Raw genomic sequence first — 25987 nt, forward strand, 5'->3', positions numbered from 1 at the left:
GCGAAAATTGCCAAGAGGAGGACGGAGTTGGGATGGAGATGAAGGGCCTGCAACATGTAATGGCTAAGGACGGCATAGAAGAACTCGGAAAAGGGAGGAACCAGGCCTGTGACAATGACATCCAAGAAGAAGGGGTAGAAAGTGCTCCCTTTAGCCTCCGGCTCGGTGGACCCAGCCCGGAGTTCAGTCTCCCCCTTCTCGTTGCCCTCCACCACCGTCATCAGGCGCATGGCGGCAAGATTCTTCTCCGACACAATGGGGGCGTCTAGGGCTGGCGCATACCAAGCCGGCAGCGCATCAGCCTTGGCTTTGCAGCGCGCCATCGCTCACCGAAAGGAAAGAAGCGGAGAAGATCTGGAGATTGCGGGAGCAAAGAGCGATGAAGGGGATCTGGAGCAAGGCGAAGGAGAGCAATGAAGGGAAGCCTTGCCCGCGCCAGCCTTTTATCAGTCGGGCAGTTGCTGAGGCAACGTGGGGAAGCGAAGACACCCACGTCCAATCAGTCGACATGCATCGACCAAGGCCGCAGGCTGTTGGGGCCCGCGGCGCTCCGCGCTTTCCCTTTGGCTTCGCTGCTAAGCCAAGTCCAAGCGCGCCTTGGGCCCGGGGGCTACTGTCGGTGTTCTGGGAACGAGGGTCCCCAGAATTGCCTGACTGCGGCCTAGGGTGTGGCTCAACCAGTGGCCCAGTGTGGCCCATCTTCATCACCCAACACTCAAGACCCTCGCGAGGGGCCAAGCCTTGTGGGGCGGACGATGCAAGGCCTCCTCAGGAGTGGCCTCACCAAGCAAACTCGTGAGGAGGTGGAGAGATCAAGGCAAGGGGTACCTCGCGAGGTCCTCGTGACGCAATCCATGACGACCAAGGCCAGGTGAGGGAGTCCTGGATTAGGGGGTATCCGGACAGCCGGACTATATACTTTGGCCGGACTGTTGGACCATGAAGATACAAGACTCAGGACTTCGTCCCGTGTCCGGATGGGACTCTCCTTTGCGTGGAAGACAAGCTTGGCGATCCGGATATTAGATTTCCTTCTTTGTAACCGACTCTATGTAAACCCTAGCCCCCTCCGTTGTCTATATAAACCGTAGGGTTTGATCCGTGTAGGGACAATCATAATCATCATAGGCTAGCTTCTAGGGTTTAGCCTCTGCGATCTCGTGGTAGATCAACTCTTGTAATACTCATATCATCAAGGTCAATCAAGCAGGAAGTAGGGTTTTACCTCCATCGAGAGGGCCCGAACCTAGGTAAAACATCATGTCCCTTGCCTCCTGTTACCATTAGACTTAGACGCACAGATCGGGACCCCCTACCCGAGATCCGCCGGTTTTGACACCGACATTGGTGCTTTCATTGAGAGTTCCTCTGTGTCGTTGTTGCAAGGCTCGATGGCCCCATCAATCATCAACAACAATGTGGTCCAGGGTGAGACTTTTCTTCCCAGACAGATCTTCGTGTTTGGCGGCTTTGCACTGCGGGCCAATGCGCTTGGCCATCTGGAGAAGATCGACAACTACGCCCCTGGCCATCAGGTCAGGTTCGGAAACTTGAACTACACGGCCGATATCCGCGGAGACTTGATCTTCGACGGATTCGGGCCTATGTCAGGAGCGCCGGATAGTCACGACGAGCACGTCTTAGACCTGCTGTCGGACAATACTCGGGATATCGCACTAGCAGGAGCTTCTGACCTAAATCCGGGGCAGATCACGTCGTCCGAGGACGGGTGGATGGATCCCGCCCCGGAGGCCGCACACTCATCGGCGATAGAGCCGAGCACAGACTCCACCGCGACGGAAGCCTGTGACTCTGGACCCTCGGACTTGTGTTTGGCTGAAGGTTCCAGTCCGTGCACCCCCGAGCCCGCCGAATATGGTTGGGCTCCGGTAATGGAGTTCACTGCTACGGATATCTTCCAGCACTCACCCTTTGGTGACATGCTGAACTCATTAAAGTCTCTCTCTTTGTCAGGAGACTCTTGGCCGAACTATGTCCAGCTCGAGTGGGAAGCATGCGACGAGGGAATTCGTTCCCCACCCACCACCCACTTCAGTGCCACGATCAATGATTTGACCGACGTGCTTGACTTCGACTCCGAAGACATCGACGGTGTGGACGACGATGCAGGAGAAGAACAGGAACCACCGCCCACGGGGCACTGGACAGCCACCTCCTCATATGATATATATATGGTGGACACTCCGAAATAAACCAATGGCGATGAGGCAATGGAGGATAACCCCTCAAGGAAGAAAGCAAAGCATGGGCGTCATCGGCGTCGCTCCAAGCCCCGCCACAGCAATACCGGCACAGGCGACGAAAACAATCCGGATGGTGCCGAAGATGAATACAACCCCGATCAGCATGCCTTCGAGCAGGCCGAACAGTAAGACGGGCAGGTCAGCCCAGACGAACAGGCGACGGACAGATACCTGGAGGAGGACAATTACATGCGCCCCTCCGAAGACGAGATTAGCCTCGGCGACGACGAATTCGGTGTGCCTGAGGACCCCGTAGAGCAGGAGCGCTTCAAACGCCGTCTTATGGCCACTGCGAGGAGCCTGAAAAAGAAGTAGCAGCTGCTCCAAGCTAATCAAGATCTGCTCACAGATAGATGGACTGAAGTCCTGGCAGCCAAGGAATATGGCCTCGAGTGCCACACCAAAGGTTATCCAAAGCACAAGTGGCTACCTCAACTCAAGGAGGAGCCCATACTAACAGCACAGGACGAGGCTGACCGACCACCTCGTGGCTGGGATAAAATGGCGTGTCAGTCCGAATACTAGCCCGCACCCCCACGCCAATACACTACGGCCCGGGGCAATAGGTAGGACTTGGGAGACATACTGGAAAATAAGGCAGGACAGCCAAGATCGATTTACGGATCGCGGGAGCGCGCCACAACACGTGACGATGATCGTCACACCAGATACACTATACATAAGTCCGGCCGGGCCGAACATAGCCAACCAGACTCATTCGAACTGCGTAGCCACATAGCCCGGCATAAAGGCGCCGCACACCCCCTCTGCTTCACTGACGAAGTGATGGATCATGAATTCCCAAAAGGGTTTAAGCCCGTAAACATCCAATCATACGATGGCACAATGAACCCCGTAGTATGGATCGAAGATTTCCTTCTCCACATTCACATGGCCCGCGGTAACGATCTACACGCCATCAAGTATCTTCCCCTTAAACTCAAAAGACCGGCCCGACACTGGCTAAATAGCCTACCAGCAAATTCCATCGGCAGTTCGGAAAACCAGGAGGACACATTCCTCGACAACTTCCAGGGCACGTACGTGCAACCACCGGATGCAGATAACTTGAGTCACATTACCCAACAGCCCGGAGAGTCAGCCAGGAAATTCTGGACTCTGTTCCTACCCAAAAAGAACCAAATTGTCGACTGTCCGAACGCCGAAGCTCCGGCGGCCTTTAAGCATAATATCCAGGAATAACCAAAGTCCATGGCGGCCCTCATGACACTCATGAACCGCTTTCGCGCGGACGAGGACAGCTGGTTGGCTCGCAGTAGCACCACGCCAATAAATTCCGGCACTTCAGATGTCCGCGACAATAACGGCAAGCCACGACGCAACAGACATAAGCGACGGAACAATGGCGACAACACCAAAGATATGACAGTCAACGCTGGATTCAGTGGCTCAAAATCCGGTCAGCTGAAAAAAGCCGTTCAAAAGAAACAATCAGGGACCGTCCAGTCTGGAGCGCATACTTGATCGCTCATGCCAAATTCACGGCAGCCTGGATAAGCCAGAAAACCACACTAACAGAGGCTGCCGGGTATTCAAATAGGACGGTAAAATAAATGTTGAGAACAAGGACAAGGGGCTGCACATCGACGATGACGAGGAGCCCCGGCGTCCGAACAATGGGGCACAGAAGAAATTTCCTCCCCGGGTGAAAACGTTCAATATGATCTATGCCACCCACATTCCCAAACAGGAACGAAAGCAAGCACTACGGGACGTCTATGTGACAAAGCCAGTCGGCCCAAAGTTCAACCCGTGGTCAGCCTTTCCGATCACCTTTGATCTTAGGGATCACCCTACCAGCATCCGTCACGGCGGTTTAGCCGCATTGGTCCTAGACCCAATCATCGATGGATTCCACCTCACGCGAGTCCTTATGGATGGCGGCAGCAGCCTGAACCTGCTTTATCAGGACACAGTGTGCAAAATGGGCATCGACCCTTCAAGGATCAAGCCCAACAAAACCACCTTCAAAGGTGTAATTCCAGGAGTAGAGGCCCGCTGCACGGGCTCCATAACACTGGAAGTGGTCTTCGGATCTCCGGATAACTTACAAAGGGAGGAGTTAATCTTCTATATCATCCCTTTCCGTAGTGGCTATCATGCACTGCTTGGACGAACCGCATTCGCTCGATTTAATGCGGTACCACACTATGCATACCTCAAGATCAAGATGCCAGGACCTTGCGGGGTTATAACAGTGAATGGAAATACAGACCGCTCTCTCCGTACAGAAGAGCATACTGCAGCCCTCGCGGTAGAAGTACGAAGCAGCCTTCTCCGGCAAACCACCAATCTGGCGACAACAACCCCGAACACCGTCAAGCGAGTCCGGAGTACCCTGCAACAGGATCGCCAAGCACGCCAAGAGCGCGACTAGCAGTCCAGCCTCCGCTCCAGCACCATTCAGGCAGCATTCGTGTCGCGCGTACACAATTACACACTCAAAATACCATGGGCATAGGCGGAGGCGCAATAGTGATGCGGTCAACAGTGCGGTTCAGCCGCAACATACTTTAATAACCCCTTTTATCTTTCAGGACCCTACTTTAAGGTAGAGCCGGATCACCAGACTCCTCGCAGGAGGGAAAACCAAGGAGGCAAAAGGTTTCGGGCACAAAGGGAACACCCAGGTGGTATCTGTTAATGATCGTTATACTTGTTCTATATACCTACATGCGGCCCGCCCTTGGATAGGACATGTCAAATAGCCCTATTTTTTATTTTGCTTAACGCATCAATTGCACACATACGCCCGAACGTATTACCTTACAATGGGACACAATATATAGCGTCGGCTTATTATTCCTATCTGCACATTTTTCCTATAAATGTTTATTTAATATGGAATCCGTACACCTTGGTACATTCAGTTTGCTAGGGGCTTCTTATGGCGGCCCATAATACGGCAAGATAAGTCCGAACACTTTCGATAGTGCGACACCCCGAACTTATAGCATTATATGCATCAGCTCCGAATCATGTCTTGGGTCAATAGTTGGGTTTGCACGGCTCCCTTGTTTTGGTACCTTACGTTCCATCATATCAGCTAAGGTAGCGCAGGGAGAACTACTGCGATTGTGTCCCGGTTCTTCTGGACGAGCACCTCAGTAGAGAAAGCCGAAAACTGACTGTCATGATGCGGCGAGAGCTGGTCGCTGTTCGAGAGGTCTCAAAATCCTTAAACATTTTTTCCGCTTTAGGTGATGAGTCGGCCTCGTCTGATTTAGGCGTGTATAGCGCCCCAATTCGGCTTTCCGAATTCTCGGGGCTTTGCCGCAATTTAAAATTGTAGACTTCTATGGCTAAGTGAGAGTTATAAAGTCGCATAGTCCAATTGCCTTGTTCGCTGCGCCAAACACCTCCTTCAAGGACCAAAAATTTGGATAAAAGAGTGTTTTGGGTTTTCCACGAAAACCGCAGTACTAGTTATGTGGGGGCGGAAGCCGACGACTGGCCTACTTTTAGAATTTTGTAAACAGCCGTATAGAAGGTAAATTTTAAATCAACAAAGCGCTAAATAGTGCAAACAACTTCATTTTTATATTACAAAAACGACAGGAGTGCATTCACTCAAAGATTGTGTCCTTGGTACATTCATCGGGCACGAGGCGAGCTCCTTTCATAACGCCATCATAATATTTCTCAGGATAGCGATGCACCTTACCCTCCGGCGGTCCATCCTTCACCAGCTTCTTCGCATCCAGCTTGCCCCAATGCACCTTCGCATGGGTAAAGGCTCGGCAGGCACCCTCAATGCAAACGGATCGCTTGATCACTTCAAGCCGTAGACAGGCATTTACCATCCGCTTTATCAGGCCGAAGTAGCTGGCGGGCAGGGGCTCACCAGGCCACATCCGGACTATTAAATCTTTCATAGCCACTTCGGCCGCCCTGTGGAGTTCAACCAATTGCTTCAATTGGTCACTCAGAGGCATCGGGTGTTCGGCTCCAGCATACTGGAACCATAACAGCTTCTCCGTTGAGCTCCCCTCTTTGGCACGGTAGAACTACGCGGCATACGATATGCTGCATGGCAGATCTACGAACGCCCCTGGAGAGCTCCAAATTCAGGTAAGTAAAAGAAATGTCTCCTCCACAAGCTTGCTTTGCATAAGGAATGTCTTACCCGCTGCTATCTTCTTGGCCGCCTGGATTTCCTGTCGGGCCTTTTGGGCTTCGGCCTTGGCGTCTTTCATGCTCACAAGGGCCTCCGCAAGCTCAAACTCTTTCGTCTTGAAGTCACGCTCCAAGGACTCGAACTTCTTGCTGTGCTCCTAGAGCTCTTGCTGTACCTCGCCCACCCTAGCATCTTGCTTTTCACGCTAAATGCGCTCTGTGGCTGCCTTATCTTCGTCCTCGGATAGCGCTTTCTTCAGGGCCGCCACTTCGGTCATGGCCCCTGTTACAAAATCATGACGCTTTTTGTTAGCGTCACCACTTTTTTCTCCTCTATATGATATGTGAACAGGGTATCACTCACCTTTGTTCTCTTCGAGTTGCCTCTTTGTGAGGCTGAGATCCTCTTCGGCCTGCTCAAGGTCTCGTTTGAGTCCAGTGACCTCGGCTGTGCGGGCAGCAGCGGCAAGCAGCACTGCCTGCTTATTCACATAGACACCTACTATTAGACTCCTCAGATTAAAATTGACCCTTCGTTTGGCTTTTCTTTCCCAACACCAAACAGAGTATCAGGGGCTACTGTCTATCGGGTGATAATTTCACACACTTTTGATTACTTACCTCAAAGCCTGTTAGGAGGTTGGTGCAGGCTTCGGTCAATCCGCTCTTGGCGGACCGAACCTTCTGAATCACCGCACTCATAAGAGTACGGTATTCTTCATCCATGGAAGCGCCGCGAAGCACTTCCAGCAGACTATACGGCGCCTCTGGCAAAACGGAAGTCATCAGCACGGTCGGCTCGCCCTCCTTAGTGAGGGGCTGCCTTCCTGAATCCGGAACCCTTGGATGTTCCGGTACAGTGTCCGGCTAAGAGCCCGACTTGCTACGGCTCTCATCGGCATAATCCAAGGGGATTTTATGCCTCGTATGCCCGGCGTCTGGAATTTCTCCTTGGGGCGTCTCCAGAGTCGCCTCCCCTGCTCTGGGACCCTTTGGGACAACACCACCATGTCATCCGCAGGCCGAGGGGAAATGGCCGTCGGGAGTGAATTCATTGCCGAATCGCTCAAAGACCCATCTGAAGAGGATACCTCGGGAAGGGCCCTGGCCGGACTGCATATACGTGTTCGGTGTTATAACTAACTTTGCAGCTAAGTCGCACTAAAGTACAACAGAGTGCGGATACTTACGATCTTACTAGGGACTTGCCCCTGGGCAGCCACTCCTCCTCATTGTACGCAGCCGTGGTGGAGTGATCCGGAAGGGACACCTTTCCCTTCTTGGGCGTCCTAGCTTCCCCCTGCGGGGCGGCTTTCCTTTTCTTCTCCTCCCCAGTGCAGGGAGGCAGAATTTCCTCGTGTTTCCCCCTGCCTCCACGGGAGGAATCTGCCTCGTCGTCCTCGGACGACGAGCCTATGACGGCCTTGTTGGGGAACGTTGCAGAAAAACAAAAAATTTCCTACTCGTTTCACCAAGATCATCTAGGAGTTCATCTAGCAACGAGTGATTAGATGCATCTACATACCTTTGTAGATCGCGCACGGAAGCGTTCAAAAGAACGGTGATGATGTAGTCGTACTCGACGTGATCCAAATCACCGATGACCAGCGCCGAACGGACGGCACCTCCGTGTTCAACACACGTACGGGACGGGAGACGTCTCCTCCTTCTTGATCCAGCAAGGGGGAAGGAGAGGTTGATGAAGATCCAGCAGCACGACGGCGTGGTGGTGGATGCAGGGCGTCACAGCAGCAGGGCTTCGCCGAGACTACGAGGGAGAGACGTAACGGGGGGAGATGGAGGCGCCAGGGGTTGGTGTGAAATCCCTCCTCTCCCCCCCACTATATATAGGGGTGCCAAGGGGGGGGCGCCGGCCCTAGTAGATGAGATCTACTAGGGGGGCGGCGGCCAAGGGGAGGTTTCCCTCCCCCCCAAGGCACCTAGGGGTGCCTTCCACCACATGGACTCTTCCATGGTGGAAACCCTAGGCGCATGGGCCTATAGGGGCTGGTGCCCTTGGCCCATCTAGGCCAAGGCGCACCCCCTACAGGCCATGTGGCCCCCCGGGACAGGTGGCCCCACCCGGTGGACCCCCGGGACCCTTCCGGTGGTCCCGGTACAATACCGATAACCCTGAAACTTGTCCCGATGCCCGAAATAGCACTTCCTATATATAATTCTTTACCTCCGGACCATTCCGGAACTCCTCGTGACGTCCGGGATCTCATCCGGGACTCCGAACAACATTTGGGTTTCTGCATATACATATCTTCATAACCCTAGCGTCACCGAACCTTAAGTGTGTAGACCCTACGGGTTCGGGAGACAAGCAGACATGACCGAGACGACTCTCCGGTCAATAACCAACAGCGGGATCTGGATACCCATGTTGGCTCCCACATGCTCCACGATGATCTCATCAGATGAACCACGATGTCGAGGATTTAATCAATCACGTACGCTATTCCCTTTGTCTATCGATATGTTACTTGCCCGAGATTCGATCGTCGGTATCCCAATACCTCGTTCAATCTCGTTACCGGCAAGTCACTTTACTCGTACCGTAATGCATGATCCCGTGACCAGACACTTGGTCACTCTGAGCTCATTATGATGATGCATTACCGAGTGGGCCCAGTGATACCTCTTCGTCATACGGAGTGACAAATCCCAGTCTTGATCCATGTCACCCAACAGACACTTTCGGAGATACCCGTAGTCTACCATTATAGTCACCCAGTTACGTTGTGACGTTTGGCATACCCAAAGCACTCCTACGGTATCCGGGAGTCACACGATCTCATGGTCAAAGGAATAGATACTTGACATTAGAAAACTCTAGCAAACGAACTATACGATCTTGTGCTATGTTTAGGATTGGGTCTTTGTCCATCACATCATTCTCCCAATGGTGTGATCTCGTTATCAATGACATCCAGTGTCCATAGTCAGGAAACCATGACTATCTATTGATCAACGAGCTAGTCAACTAGAGGCTCACTAGGGACATGTTGGTGTCTGTTATTCACACATGTATTACGATTTCCGGATAACACAATTATAGCATGAATAAAGACAATTATCATGAACAAGGAAATATAATAATAATGCTTTTATTATTGCCTCTAGGGCATATTTCCAATAGGCCTTGCGCCCGGGACCCTTCCCGGTCCCCTGGGCCGCCATCTTAGGCCCTTCGGCCTCCCCGGATGGGACGGCCCTTTCCTTTTCCTCCTCCCCTTCATGGGAGGAGTGTGCATCATCGTCTTCGGATGAGGCGTCCGGTACGACCTTACGCCGGAGACCCTTCCTGGTCACCGGGGCCTTCTTTTCGGCCTTCTTTTCCGGCACCTTGTAAGGCGCCGGGACTAGCATCTCCGTCAGGAGAGCGGTTGCTAGACCTTCTGGCAGTGGAGCCGGACAGTCGATCCGCTCCGCCGTCACCATGTAATCCTGATTAAATACACACGATGACTTAAAATCCTCCCATGAGTATGCTGGGAAAGCTACATCTGGTGATGGATAGAAGACTCACCGGATGGGGGAGCCGCGTGGCATGAACTACACGGTCCTCAGATGTGGGACAAGGTATTTCGGAGGACTTGAACAGCACCTTCCATGCGTCCTTGTGCGACGTGCCGTAAAGCTCTTGAAGTGTATGTTGTTCGGCCAGAATGAACTCCCACAGATTAAATGCCCATCTTTGGCACGGAAGAATTCGGCAGACGAGCATGACCTGGACCATGTTGACAAGCCTGATTTTCTTGTCCATCATATTTTTGATGCAATTCTGAAGTCCTATCAGCTCTGTAGGTTCACCCCAAGCCAGGCCCTTCTTTTCCCAGGAAGTGAGCCACATGGGAATTCCGGATCAGAATTTAGGGGCCGCCGCCCAGTTGGTGTCGCGTGGCTCGGTGATGTAGAACCACCCCGATTGCCACCCTTTCGCGGTCTCCACGAAGGAGCCGTCAAGCTAGGTAACATTGGGCATCCTGCCCACCATGGTGCCTCCGCACTCCTCTTGCTGGCCGCTCACGATCTTCGGCTTCACGCAGAAGATTCGTAGCCAAAAGCCGAAGTGGGGCTTGATGCGGAGGAAGGCCTCGCACACGATGATAAACGGTGAGATGTTGAGGACGAAATTTGGGGCTAGATCATGGAAGTCCAGCCCATAGTAAAACATGAGCCCGCAGACAAAGGGATGAAGTGGAGATCCCAGTCCACGGACGAAGTGGGCGAAGAACACGACCCTCTCATGGGGTCCCGGAGTCGGAATGATCTTCCCTGCATCCGGCAGCCGGTGCGCGATATCTGCGCCCAAGTATCCGGCCGCCCGGAGCTTCGTAATATGCTAATCCTTGATAGTGGAGGCCACCCACTTGCCTCCTGCTCTGGACATGTTTGTCTCTGCAGATAAGGTGTGAACTAGGGCGCTGGAGCTCGAGGGGGCAAGAAAGGATGGGCAAAGGAGGAAGAAGGCGTGGGTAAAAATGGGGAATCCTTATCCCTTTATAGAGGCGACAAAAACGATGCGCCTCCCCACTTGCCCATTGAAAATCGCGTATTTCCCAAACGCCACGATTGATGGCGCGGTTGGGTTACCCGTACCCGTATTGATGAGAATCCCGTGATAAGGGAACATGATCTCTCCTTCGACAAGACGTGCCGAGGAAACCGCCTCGCGATATGTGCGGTAGCTGGCTGTGGGAAAATGGTTTAATAATGACTCGACCATGGTGTCCTGTCATGTTATCTAGAGTTGTCAGCAAATTATATTTGTGGAATATCGTTCTCTCTATGGTGAAATGCGAAAGTCGTTTTGCAGATCCGGACATGATTTAAGTGTTCGAGTTTTACTCTGGAGTATTCGGAGATGGAACCCGCCTTGCAATGCCAAAGACAAACTGCGTGCCGGACTCATTGTCATTGAAGCCTGGTTCAGGGGCTACTGAGGGAGTCCTGGATTAGGGGGTATCCGCATAGCCGGACTATATACTTTGGCCGGACTATTGGACCATGAAGATAGAAGACTGAGGACTTCGTCCCGTGACCGGATGGGACTCTCCTTTGCATGGAAGACAAGCTTGGCGATCCAGATATTAGATTTCCTTCTTTGTAACCGACTTAGTGTAAACCCTAGCCCCCTCCTATGTCTATATAAACCCAAGAGTTTGATCTGTGTAGGGACAATCATAATCATCATAGGCTAGCTTCTAGGGTTTAGCCTCTACGATCTCGTGGTAGATCAACTCTTGTAATACTCATATCATCAAGATCAATCAAGCAGGAAGTAGGGTTTTACCTCCATCTAGAGGGCCCGAACCTGGGTAAAACATCGTGTCCCTTGCCTCCTGTTACCATTAGCCTTAGGCGCACAGATCGGGAACCTCTACCCGAGATCCGCCGGTTTTGACACCGAGACCAGGCGGGCGCCAGGCGGGCGCCAGCCTGTGCAGTGACCTTGTTTCCTCTTTGGTGCAAAGGGGGCAAGCGCAAGCACGGAGTACCGAGGCGTCAGGCAAGGTTTCCATATCGGTGCAACAAGACCAAGACCAGCAGGACGGCAGGACAGAGGTCACCATGGAGCCCAAGACGACGTCACCACCAGCGCCTTTGGCAGGCGAAGTCCATCTTTAGTCAGGATAGATTGTACTAGTTGTCCCCGTTCAAAATGGCTGTTGTTGGTTCCCTTTCCGCTCAATATTTGGGAAGAGGACCAGGGCCACTATTAATAGGGCTAGCCACCACTATAGAAGCCATCTCATCTATAGGCATCCGAACCCAGTTCATCTACACACCACCAAGCACAAGAACACCTCTCCTCGCGAGGCTGTTCTTCCCTTGTACTGTTCCCAAGAGGCAATCCACCACACCACACATAGGAGTAGGGTATTACACCACAACGGTGGCCCAAACCTGTATAAATCTTGTGTCTCTTGTGTCATGTTGTTCATCGAGCTAGCTTAGAGATCGCGGCGAGGCTGAGGGCGTGTTTCGGTAGGGAGAAATATTCGTGCGCACCCCAGTGTTCGAACCTGAAGGGTTTTACCGGAAGCCGATATCCGACAGCGGCAGGCTAAAAAATGGTTCAAAATAATGGCCGGGCGGCGACGTAATGTCACACTACAAAAAGTTGTCAGCGGATTGGACTCGTGAAATATTATACTCTCTGCGTTGTGTGTGGAATTTGTTTTGCAGAGCCGGACACGATTCTTGTGTTCAAAGACTATTTTGAAGTATTCGGAAAAGGAACCCGCCTTGCAATGTCAAAGACAATCTGCGCGTCGGATACCGCGTCATTGAAGCCAGGTTCAGGGGCTACTGAGGGAGTCCTGGATTAAGGGGTCCTCGGGCGTCTGTCCTATTGGCACGGGCCGGACTGATGGGCTATGAAGATACAAGACCGAAGACTCTCACCTGTGTCCGAATAGGACTCTCCTTGACGTGGAAGGCAAGCTTGGCGCCGGATATCAAGATTCCTTTCACTGTAACCGACTTTGCACAACCCTAGTTCCCTCCGGTGTCTATATAAACCGGAGGGTTTAGTCCGTAGAGGCAATCATAATCATACAGGCTAGACTTCTAGGGTTTTAGCCATTACGATCTTGTGGTAGATCAACTCTTGTAACACTCATATTCATAAAGATCAATCAAGCAGGAAGTAGGATATTACCTCCATAGAGAGGGCCCAAACCTGGGTAAACATCGTGTCCCCCACCTCCTGTTACCATCAACCTTAGACACACAGTTCGGGACCCCCTACCCGAGATCCGCCGGTTTTGAACACCGACAGCCACGCCCACCTGCCGGATCATGGAACTGCTTGGATCAGTACTAGGTGCAAGGTGGTGAGTCGACTTCCTCCCCTTCATCGTCCGACTCGTCACTCTCCTCCTCTTCATCATCATCTGGGGACTGCCACTCACCACTTTCTTCAGCACTATCCGCTCCTTCCTGGACTTGCTCCTGGGCTTGCTCCCCATTTGGCATCAAATACATCTCATTATAAACCTACAAGGCAAAGAGTTAATCAAACATCAATCGGATTCAGAAATAGTTACAAGACAGATTGAAGTACACTCGGTAGCAAGGATCATTCCTTGTACGACTGGTTGTCAGTGTCGAATGGATCGACTCTCCTGGCTCCCCTGGCGTTATCCTTGTTCCTCGTAATGCCCTTCAGCCACAGGGCCACCGTCTCATCTGTAACTTCCTCTGGGTGAACCCGAGCGGTGTCATTGGCACCCGAGTACATCCACACTAAGTGGTCACGAGCTTGGACCGACTGACTGAGAAACACCTCCAGCAAGTCCATGCCAGTTACACCCTAACGGACCAACTGGACTACCCTCTCGACCAACATGTCCGTCTCTACTTTCTTCGCTGCAGTCACGATCAGTGATGAAGGCTGCCGAGCACGACCTAAGGAAAAAGAGGGAAGACCAGTCGACTGACCGGGGGTCGCAATATCCTGGTAGTAGAACCAGGTCGACTGCCAGCCCCTGACTGACTCGGGAAGTGTCATGGTATGAAAAGTGCTCCTCTTCCTCATCTGGATCTCTAGACCCCCGAACATCTGGATCATGTGTGTCCTCTTGTCACTCGAATTCACCTTCTTCACAGTCTGGGAGCGGATTGTGAAAATATGTTTGAAGAGACCCTAGTGCGGTCGACAACCCAAGAAGTTCTCGCACATGGACACGAACGCAGCGAGAAACGTGATGGTGTTGGGAGAGAAGTGGTGAAGCTGAGCATCGAAAAAGTTCAAGAAGCCCCAGAAAAAAGGATGCGGAGGAAGGGAGAAGCCACAGTCGACACTGGTAGCAAGAAGGACACACTCACCCGACCGTGGCTGAGGCTCTGTCTCCCCCTCCGGCAACCTCGCGGCCCTAGCAGCAGTCAAACCATAGGCGGCCAGCTCTTCCAGATCCTCCGGCCAGAGCGAAGATCGGATCCAATCTCCCTGAATCCAACCCGGCAGCAGCACAGACCTCGACGATGACCCCCGATTCATCTTCTTGCCCTTCGTCGTCCCCGTCGCCTTTATTGCACGCTCCAGCGCCGCCATCTTATCCTTAACCATGGTGGCGCACTACACACTGGCGGAGCGACGGCGTCGAGGGCAGAGGAAGATGCGGTGGAGAAGCAGAGAAGGAAGAAGGGGAATGAGGGCGCACAGTGCAGACGCCTCGGCCCTGACACTTTATAAGGGCCTACTTCCGAGTGGCTGACGCGTGGGCCCGAGCAATCCTGTCAAATCCCACAACAGAAGCACGCCGGGTACGTGGCTAAAAAGATGGCACAGAAATGGAGGTGCCCCTTTCTATCCGTCCCGCTTACTACGGCACGCTCCGTGTCGTGCACTTCCCCAAATTTTCGAATCCCGTGAGATCCGCGATCCGCAGTAACCAATCGCGCCAAAAATTTCGCATTGAAAAAACACTCGACAAGTGTCAGGATAAGTTCACTCGACAACTTCTGAATCGATCAAGTCGACTGAAATGAATACGAAGTTTTAGCATGGGCCTCCAATCCATTATGGGTACTTGCAAAGCACAAGAATCAAGGCAGGTTCAACTTCAACTTTATTTCCACTCAGACCTCAATCCATTCGGGGGCTAATGACGACACCATAGACCTAGGGTAGGGTCATAGACCTGACCTATAAGCCCCACACAAGGTCACTACCCTAAAAGCAAAGACATTCAAAGCACAGCAGGAAGTATCGATTGAAGCCACCGAGTGCAATCCACTTGACCAGTCACCTCACTCGTATACCCCCACTTCACTCGACCTAGATGGAGTCATTCGACCATATAGGAATCCACTCAAAGTACAGAAGACCTAGAGTAACTCAGGATGACAACGGTCAGACATTCACTTCGTAGTCTTAAGGATCATTGAATACACTTTATATCTGGCGCTACCAGTAACGCCCTGTCTTAATGTACATTGAACCCTTTTAACGGAGGTGGACTGGGCTCCTGGCGCACTCTATATAACACCCCCCTATTCTGGGACAAGGGTCCGCACCCCTTGTAACACACACCCATATTCCGGTCAACCGCCTTAGGGCACCGAGACGTAGGGCTTTTACCTCCTCCGAGAGGGGCCTGAACTCGTAAACTTGTGTGTACAATCTCACCGTAGCTAGGGCCTCGCCTCCTCATACGTACCCGCTGTTCTTACTGCCATACTTAGTACCACGACAGAGCCCTCCGTGGACTCACGCATCTATTACCCTTTCTGGGTTGAATCTCCATAAACATGGATGTACGATAGCACTACCTATCGGAACCACGACAAAAATCTCTGTGTCTCCAATTGCGTTTGCATACTCGAATCCCATCCCTTTACTTTCTTGCAAGTTGCATGCTTTACTTTCCGCTGCTCACATACTCCTTGCATGCTTGCTTGAATTGTATTGTGACTGCTTGAAATTGTTTTTATCTACCACCTCAACTTGAAAAACTTAAAAACTGCCAATTTTGAGTGTTGAGGGTCTAATCACCACCTCTTTAGACACCTCTTCTTGATCCTTCCAAAATCCGAGAGATTACGGTGAGTGTAAACATTAGTCCGTCTGGGTAGGACAATCATTGCATTCTGCACATGCTCTATGATCCGGGGCACCCCACTTGGTTGTAAATTCAAGAAAATAGGGTAACTGTAAGCCTTATTCTCCTTGTTTTCACCGTGTGGCATGCTGTAACGCACGTGTGTGACAACCAATAACAAGAAGGCATTGCTGGCATTGGTCAATATATACGTGAAAACAATATCTCCACTATGTGGACACAAAATTTCAAGCCTGCGTGCCAAAATGCATCACTGGAAAATGAAGCTCTTTCAAGGACTGCCATATAAAGGACCGGTGTTCACTCAAGCGGTCATAACTTTGTCATTCGGAGTCTGTTTTAGATGCACAAGTACTCTAAATGCTCGCGATGGGCATGGGAATCTACAATATAATCTTTGCTTGTACAAAGAGGCCCGAAGGAGCCTCAAATTCAGCCCCTAAGTAGGACTTTTTGCCCCTAAAAGTCAAAGAACATCATACGCCGCTGCTTTTCACACAAGTTTTTGAACCCATTGGCACTCCTTTGGAAGGAAATCCGGGAGATTATGGTGAGTGTAAACATTAGTCCACCAGGTAAGGACAAACTTTACATTCTACACATATGCTATGATCCGGGGCATCCCATTTGGTTGTAAATTTAAGAAAATATGGCAACTATAAGCCTTATTATCCTTGTTTTCGCCGTGCGGCATGTCGTAACGCATGTGTGTGACAACCAATAACAAGAGGACATTCCTGGCATTGGTCAATATATGTGAAAACACTATCTCCACCATGGAGGACATAAAATATCAAGACGGACCGCTAGAATGCGTCACTGGAAAATGAAGTTCTTTCAAGGATTGCCATTTAAAGGACTAGTGTTCACTAAAACGGTCATAAATTTCTCATTCGGAGTCCATTTCAGACACACAAGTACTCAAAATGCTCGCGACGAGCGTGGGATCTAGAAAATACTCTTCGCTTGCACTTGGAGAACTGGAGGACCCTCCAATTTGGCCCCTAAGCAGGACTTTTTGCCCCTGAAATTAAAAGAACATAATTCGCCGCTGCTTTTCAAACAAGTTTGTGAACACATTGGCACTCCTTTGGAAGGAAATCCGAGAGATTTTGGTGAGTGTAAACATTAGTCCTCCCGGTAAGGACAAACCTTGCATTCTACACATGCTCTATGATTAGGGGCATCCCATTTGGTTGTAAATTCAAGAAAATACAGCGAGTATAACCCTTATTCTCCTTGTTTTCCCGGTGTGGAATGCCGTAACGCACGTGTGTGACAGCTAAGAACAAGAGGACATTCCTGGCATCGGTCAATATACATTTGGAAACAATATCTCCACTATGGAGGACTCAAAATTTGGGGGCGGCCGCAAGAACGCGTCACGGGAAAATGAAGTTCTTTAAAGGACTGCCATATAAAGGACCAGTGTTCACTAAAACGGTCATAACTTTGTCACTCGGAGTCCATTTCAGACGCACAAGTACTCAAAATGCTTGCAATGAGGAGGGGAATCTAGAAAATACTCTACACTTGCGCTAGGAGGTCTGGAGGACCCTCAAAATCGGCCCCTAAGCAGGACTTTTTGCCACTGAAAGTCAAAGAACATGATTCGCCACTGCTTTTCAAACAAGTTTCTGAACCCATTGACACTCCTTTGGAAGGAAATCCGAGAGATTATGGTGAGTGTAAACATTAGTCCTCCTGATAAGGACAAATGTTGCATTCTGTGCATGCTCTATGATTTGGGGCAGCCCATTTGGTTGTAAGTTCAAGAAAATATGACGCCTATAAGCCTTATTCTCGTTTTTATCGTGTGGCATGCCGTAATGCATGTGTGTGACAGACAATAACAAGAGGGCATTCCTAGCATTGGTTAATATATATGTGAAAGCAATATCTCCACTATGCGGGACACAAAATTTCAAGCAGGCCCGCCAGAATGCGTCACTAGTAAATGAAGTTCTTTCAAGGACTGCCATATAAAGGACCGGTGTTCACTAAAACGGTCATAACTTTGTCATTCGAAGTCTGTTTCAGACGCACAAATACTTAAAATGCTCGTGACGAGCATGGGAATCTAGAAAATACTCTTCAATTGCGCCAGGAAGCCCGAAGGACCCTCAAATTTGGTCCCTAAGCAGGAATTTTTGCCCCTGAAATTGAAAAAGCTTAATTTTCCACTGCTTTTCAGACAAGTTTCTGAACCCATTGGGACTCCTTTGGAAGGAAATCCAAGGGATTTGGGTGATTGTAAACATTAATCCACCTGTTAAGGACAAAAATTGCATTCTACACATGCTCTATGATCAGGGGCATCCCATTTGGCTGTAAATTCAAGAAAATACGGCCTTATTCTCCTTATTTTCCCGGAGTGGCATGCCATAACGCATGTGTGTGATAGCAAATAACAAGAGGGCATTCCTAGCATTGGTCAATATATATGTGGCTCCACTATGGAGGACACAAAATTTGGGGGCGACCACAAGAACGCGTCACAGGAAAATGAAGTTCTTTCAAAGACCGCCATATATAGGACCGATGCTCACTAAAACAGTCATAACTTTGTCATTCAAAGTCTATTTCAGATGCATAATTACTCAAAATGCTCGCGACGAGCATGGGAATCAAGAAATTACTCTTTGCTTACGCCACGAGGGCCAGAAGAGGCTAAATTTGGCCTCTAAGCAGGACTTTTTGCCCCTGAAAGTCAAAGAACATCATTCGCCGCTCCTTTTCGGACAAGTTTCTGAACCCGTTGGCACTCCTTTGGAAGGAAATTCGAGAGATTTTGGTGAGTTTAAACATCAGTCCGCTTGGTAAGGATGAACGTTGAATTCTGCGCATGCTCTATGATCCGGGGTATCCCATTTGGTTGTAAATTCAGGAAAATACGGCGACTATAAGCCTTATTCTCCTTTTTTTGCCATGTGGGATGCCGTAACGCACATGTGTGACAACCAATAACAAGAGGGAATTCCTGGCATCGTTTATTATATATGTGAAAACAATATCTCCACTATAAAGGACCGGTGTTACTAAAACGGTTATAATTGTGTCATTCGGAGTCCGTTTCAAACGCGCAAGTACTCAAAATGCTCGCGATGAGCATGGGAATCTAGAATATACTCTTCGCTTGTGCCAGGAGGCCCGGAGGAGCCTCAAATTCGGCCCCTAAGCAGGACTTTTTCCCTTGAAAGTCAAGGAACATCATTCGCCGCTGCTTTTCAGACAAGTTTCTGAACCCATATGCACTTTGCAAGGAAATCCAGGAGATTGTGGTGAGTGTCAACATTAGTCCACCTGGTGATCCCATTTATTTGTAAATTCAAGACAATACTGCAACCTTAAGCCTTATTCTCCTTGTTTTCACTGTGCGGCATGCCGTAACGCATGTTTGTGACAACCAGTAACTAGAGGGCATTCTTGGCATTGGTTAATATATGTGAAAACACTATCTCCAGTATGGAGGACACAAAATTTCAAGCCAGACCGCCAGAACATGTCACTGGAAAATGAAGTTCTTTGAAGGATTGCGATTTAAAGGACCGGTGTTCACTAAAATGATCATAACTTTATCATTCGGTGTCCATTTCAGATGCACACGTACTCAAAATGCTCGCGGCGAGCGTCGGAATCTAGAAAATACTCTTCTCTTGCGCCAGGAGGACCGGAGGAGGCTCAAACTTGGCCCCTAAGGAGGACTTTTTGCCCCTGAAATTCAAAGAACATAATTCACCACTTCTTTTCAAACAAGTTTCTGAACCCATTGGCACTCCTTTGGAAGGAAATCCCAGAGATTTTGGTGAGTGTAAACATTAGTCCTCCAGGTAAGGACAAATCTTGCATTCTGCACATGCTTGATCAAGAGGGGAATCCCATTTGGTTGTAATTTCATGAAAATACGGTGACTATAAGCCTTATTCTCCTTGTTTTCCGGTGTGGCATGCCATAAAACACGTGTGTGACAGCCAATAACAAGAGGGTATTCCTTGCATCGGTCAATATATAAGTGGAAACAATATATCCAATATGGAGGACACAAAATTGGGGGGCGGCCGCAAGAACATGTCACGGGAAAATGAAGTTCTTTCAAGGACTGGCATATAAACGACCGATGTTCACTAAAACAGTCATAACTTTGTCATTCGGAGTCTGTTTCAGACGCACAAGTACTCAAAATGCTCGCGAAGAGCGTGGGAATCTACAAAATACTCTTCAGTTGCGCCAGGAGGCTTGGAGGACCCTCAAATTTGTCCCCTAAGCAGGACTTTTTGCCCCTAAAATTCAAAGAACATAATTCGCCGTTGCTTTTCAGACAAGTTTCGGGAGATTATGTTGAGTGTAAACATTTCCACCTGGTAAGGACAAACGTTACATTCTGCACATCCTCTATGATCCGGGGCATACCATTTGGTTATAAATTCAAGAAAATACGGCGACTATAAGCCTTATTCTCCTTGTTTTCCCAGTGTGGCATGCCGCAATGCATGTGTGTGGCAACCAATAACAAGAGGGCAATCCTGGCATTGGTCAATATATGTGAAAAACCTATCTCCACTATGATTAGGGGCATCCCCTTTGGTTGGAAATTCAAGAACATATGGCGACTATAGGCCTTATTCTCCTCGTTTTCCTGGTGTAGCATGACATAGCGCACGTGTGTGATAGCCAATAACAAGAGGGCATTCCTGGCATCGGTCAATAAATAGGTGGAAACAATATCTCCACTATGGAGGACACAAAATTTGGGAGCGGCCGCAGTAAAGCGTCACGGGAAAATGAAGTTCTTACAAAGACTGCCATTTAAAGGACCAGTGTTCACTAAAACGTTCATAAGTTTGTCATTCAGAGTCCATTTCAGACGCACAAGTACTCAAAATGATCGTAATGAGTGGGGGTGTCTAGAAAATACTCTTCGCCTGTGCCAGGAGGCCCGGAATACCCTCAAATTCAGCCTCTAAGCAGGACTTTTTGCCCCTGAAAGTCAAGGAACATCATCCGCCGTTGCTTTCCAAACAAGTTTCTGAAACCATTGTCACTCATTTGGAAGGAAATCCAAGAGATTATGGTGAGTGTAAACAATAGCCCACCCGCTGAGGACAAACGACACATTTCGCGCATGCTCTATGATCCAGGGTATCACATTTGGTTGGGAATTCAAGAAAATACAGCGATTATAAGCCTTATTCTCCTAGTTTTCACCGTGCGGCATGCCGTAATGCACGTGTGTGACAGCCAATAACAAGAGGGCATTCCTGGCATCGGTCAATATATATGTGGAAACAGTATCTCCACTACGGAAGACACAAAATTTCAAGTCGGCGCGCCAGAACGCGTCACTGGACAATGAAGTTCCTTCAAGGACTGTCATATAAAGGACCAATGTTCACTAAAACGGTCAAAACTTTGTCATTCGGAGTCCATTTCAGACGCACAAGTACTCAAAATGCTCGCGACGAGCTTGGGAAACTGGGAAACACACTTCGCTTGCGCCAGAAGTCCCGGAGTACCCTCAAATTCGGCCCCTAAGCAGGACTTTTTGCCGCTAAAATTCAAAGAACATAATTCGCTACTGCTTTTCAGACAAGTTTCTGAACCCATTGGCACTCCTTTGGAAGGAAATCCGAGAGATTTTGGTGAGTGTAAACATTAGTCCACCTGGTAAGGACAAACATTGCATTCTCGTGTGGTGGTAAATTCAAGAAAATACGGTGACTATAAGCCTTATTCTCCTTGTTTTCCTAGTGTGGCATGCCGTAACGCACGTGTATGACAGCCAATAACAAGAGGGCATTCCTGGGATCGGCCAATATATATGTGGAAAGAATATCTCCACTTTGGAGGACACAAAATTTTGGGGCGGCTGCAAGAACACGTTACGGGAAAATGAAGTTCTTTCAAGGACTGCCACATAAAGGACCAGTGTTCACTAAAACGGTTATAACTTTGTCACTCGAAGTCCATTTCAGAAGCACAAGTAATCAAAATGCTCGCGACAAACAGGGGAATCTAGAAATACTGTTCGCTTGCGCTAGGAGGCTCGGAGGAGCCTCAAATTCGGCCCCTAAGCAGGACTTTTTCCCCTGAAAGTCAAAGAACATCATTCGCCACTTCTTTTTAGACAAGTTTCTGAACCCATTGGCACTCCGTTGGAAGGAAATCTGAGAGATTACGGTGAGTGTAAACATTGGTCCGCCTAGTTAGGACAACCTTTGCATTCTGCGCATGCTCTATGATCCGGGGCATCCCATTTGGTTGTAAATTCCAGTAAATACAGCGATTATAAGCCTTATTCTCCTTGTTTTCGCTGCATGGCATGCTGTAACGCACGTGTGTGACAACCAATAACAAGAGGGCATTCCTGGCATCGGTCAACATATATGCTAAAAAAATATCTCCGCTATGTGGACACAAAATTTCAAGCCGGCGTGCTAGAACATGTCACTGGAAAATGAAGTTCTTTCAAGGAATGCCATATAAAGGACCAGTGTTCACTAAAACAGTCATAACTTTGTCATTCAGAGTCTGTTTCTGACGCACAAGTACTCAAAATGCTCACAACGAGTGGGGGAATCTAGAAAATACTTGTCGCTTGCACTAGGAGGCCCGGAGTACCCTCAAATTTGGCCCCTAAGCATGACTTCTTGCACCTAAAAGTCAAAGAACATCATCCGCCGCTGCTTTTTAGACATGTTTCTGAACCCATTTGCACTCCTTTGGAAGGGAATCCGAGAGATTACGGTGAGTGTAAACAATAGTCTGCCTGGTAAGGACAAACGTTTCATTCTATGCATGCTCCATGATCCGAGGCATCCCATTTGGGTTAAATTCAAGAAAATACGGCGAGTATAAGCCTTATTGTTCTGGTTTTCGCCGTGCGGCACGCCGTAACGCACGTGTGTGACAGCCAATAACATGAGGGCATTCCTGGCATCAGTCAATATATATGTGAAAACAATATCTCCGCTATGTGGACACAAAATTTCAAGCCGTTGCGCAAGAACGCATCATTGGAAAATGAAGCTCTTTCAAGGATTGCCATATAAAGGACCGGTGTTCACTCAAACGGTCATAACATTGTCATTCGGGGTCCGTTTCAGATGCACAGGTACTCAAAAATGCCCACGGCGAGCGTGGGAATCTAGAATATACTCTTCGCTTTAGACAGGAGGCCCAGAGGAGCCTCAAATTCGGCACCTAAGCAGGACTTTTTGCCCCTGAAAGTCAAAGAACATCATTCACCGCTGCTTTTCAGACAAGTTTTGGGAGATTATGGTGAGTGTAAAAATTTCCACCTGAGAAGGACAAACGTTACACTCTGCACATGCTCTATGATCCGGGGCATCCCATTTGGTTATAAATTCAAGAAAATACAGCGACTATAAGCCTTATTCCTCTTGTTTTCCCGGTGTGGCATGCCATAACGCACGTGTGTGGCAACCAATAACAAGAGGGCAATCCTGGCATTGGTCAATATATGTGAAAACACTATCTCCACTATGGAGGACACAAAATTTCACGCCGGATCGCCAGAATGCGTCACTAGAAAATGTTGTTCTTTCTAGAATTGCTATTTAAAGGACCAGTGTTCCCTAAAACGGTCATAACTTTGTCATTCATAGTCCATTTCAGACGCACAAGTACTCAAAATGCTCGCGACGAGCGTGGGAATCTAGAAAATACTCTTTGCTTGCGCCATGAGGACTAGAGGACCCTCAAATTTGGCCCCTAAGCAGGACTTTTTGCCACTGAAATTCAAATAACATAATTTGTCGCTCCTTTTCAGACAAGTTTCATAACCCATTGGCACTCCTTTGGAAGGAAATCCAAGAGATTTTGGTGACTGTAAACATTAGTCCTCTTAGTAAGGACAAACATTGCATTCCGCACATGCTCTATGATGAGGGGCATCCCATTTGGTTGTAAATTCAAGAAAATACGGCGACTATAAGCCTTATTTTACTTGTTTTCTGGTGTGGCATGCCGTAACGCGTGTGTGTGATAGCCAATAACAAGAGGGCATTCCTTGCATTGGTCAATAAAGATGTGGAAACAATATTTCCACTATGGAGGACACAAAATTTGGGGGCGGCCACAAGAAAGCGTCAGGGCAAAATGAAATTCTTTCAAGAAATGTCATATAAAGGACCGGTGTTACTAAAACGGTCATAACTTTGTCATTCAGACTCCATTTCAGACGCGCTAGTACTCAAAATGCTCACGACGAGCGGGGGAATCTAGAAAATATTCTTTGATTGCACTAGGTGTAACATCCCAAATTTCCAATCTGGAATTTTATACATTAGAGCATCTTTGCATATCATATTTTATTGCATTTTGGTTGTTCCTAGAAATTCTAAGCAACTCAAGGACCCATAGAGAGAATTGGGGATTTCGTTATTTTCATATTTGAGTTTTCTCAAATTTTGAAAAGAGGATCATTTGGTTTTAATTATTTTTCTCTCCTAATATTTCTTATATGAAAATAAAAAAGAGGGGATAAAATTACTTCCCCAAAATAAAGAAATATTGGAGGATAAATATTAAAGTCAAATAGGAATTTTATTCGGAGTATTATTGCTATTTTATTTGAATTAGGAAAAAATGCCATTTTCAAAATTGCATTAGAGGCCCAAATAAATGTTCACCTTGTCCGCTATATTTTTAAAGGACGGTGAAATTTATTTCAGGATTTTTGGAGTCCGTTTAGTATTTCTTTTATTTGTTTTTCTACGCGTCATAATTATTTTAAAAAACGAACCGACCTACCGGGCCGTGTCCACCCCGGACTCCTGGCCCGGCCGGCCTTTAAAGCCGGGAGGCCGGACCCCCTCCCCACTGAACCCTAGCCCTAGCCCCAGCCCCGCCGCCAGCCCCGAGCGCCGCCGCCGCCCGCTGCCGCCTATCGTCGCCTCGCTGCCCGCTGGAGCCACCGCCGCCGCTGTCACCAAGGCCGAGGAAGCCGCCGGTTTTTTATAAAACCGATCGGTTTTATTTCGTAAACCCTAGATCTGGTTTTCTGTTAGATCGGTTTTATTTTTTCGGTTTAGTTAAATAGCGGACGTTCATCCATACGTTCGTTTTAGCAAACGATGTTCATCCGTTAGCCGCAGACAGCGAACATTCGTTTATTAGCCTCTTCTTCTGTTTTTCATTTTCCAGGTTTTTTCCGCGATTATTTTCGATCGCGATTTCTTCCCTGATCTTTGTTTTAGTTTATCTTTTTGCTAGTTTATTGGAATCAGGCAATTCAAGCGCCTAGATCTTCGTCTTGAAGCCCTCTTTATGTTTAAATAACTTGAACAAGATTTTGGTACTATAAAATTTTACTTTAGTCTAGATTAGTAAACGGATCTTGCTTCTTTCACTGTTTGAGTATCGTTGTTTCGTTTTATTTAATTCTTTTTGCAAACCGGAGTTCTTTAGTTGAACTTTCTGGTTAGATCTTCTTATTTGAGTTTTACCCGTGCGTCTAGTTGAGTGCTTATTGTGCTATGTTTGTTTACGATAGAGTAACCGGAGTGCAAAGTGTGCTACTACGAGTCTCTAGGTTTTGCGGATCATCAGCAAGGCAAGTAACACTTTGATCATACCTCTGTACTACCCAGGTTTGTTGCATTAGATCAACCCTCAAACAATTGCATTGTTAGGATATGATTAACATGTGGGTTTTGGGAAGTAGATGATGAGGTAGAACCTATTGTCCTGTTTATTATCAAACCTTTGGGAGTTACTTTTATGTGATGCTTATATTGCTATGCTATGCTTGTAGACGTGGTTTGGGTGAGTGAATCCATGACAGATGTGAGTATTGTTAATTAATGGTTGACTTAAGGTGGCTACTTAAATACACATCTGGGTGGATTGCTTGAGGCACCCTGGAGTACCCAATGGTTGTCAGGGCACCTGGAGAATTCAGTGTTGTCCCAGGATATCCCGGAGTACCCGTGTGATCATCCTACGGTCCGCCACCTAGGCTCAAAGGGATCATAAGATTATTCATGC

This window comes from Triticum dicoccoides, chromosome 7B (genome assembly GCF_002162155.2).
Source record: "Triticum dicoccoides isolate Atlit2015 ecotype Zavitan chromosome 7B, WEW_v2.0, whole genome shotgun sequence".
Taxonomy (NCBI): domain Eukaryota; kingdom Viridiplantae; phylum Streptophyta; class Magnoliopsida; order Poales; family Poaceae; genus Triticum; species Triticum dicoccoides.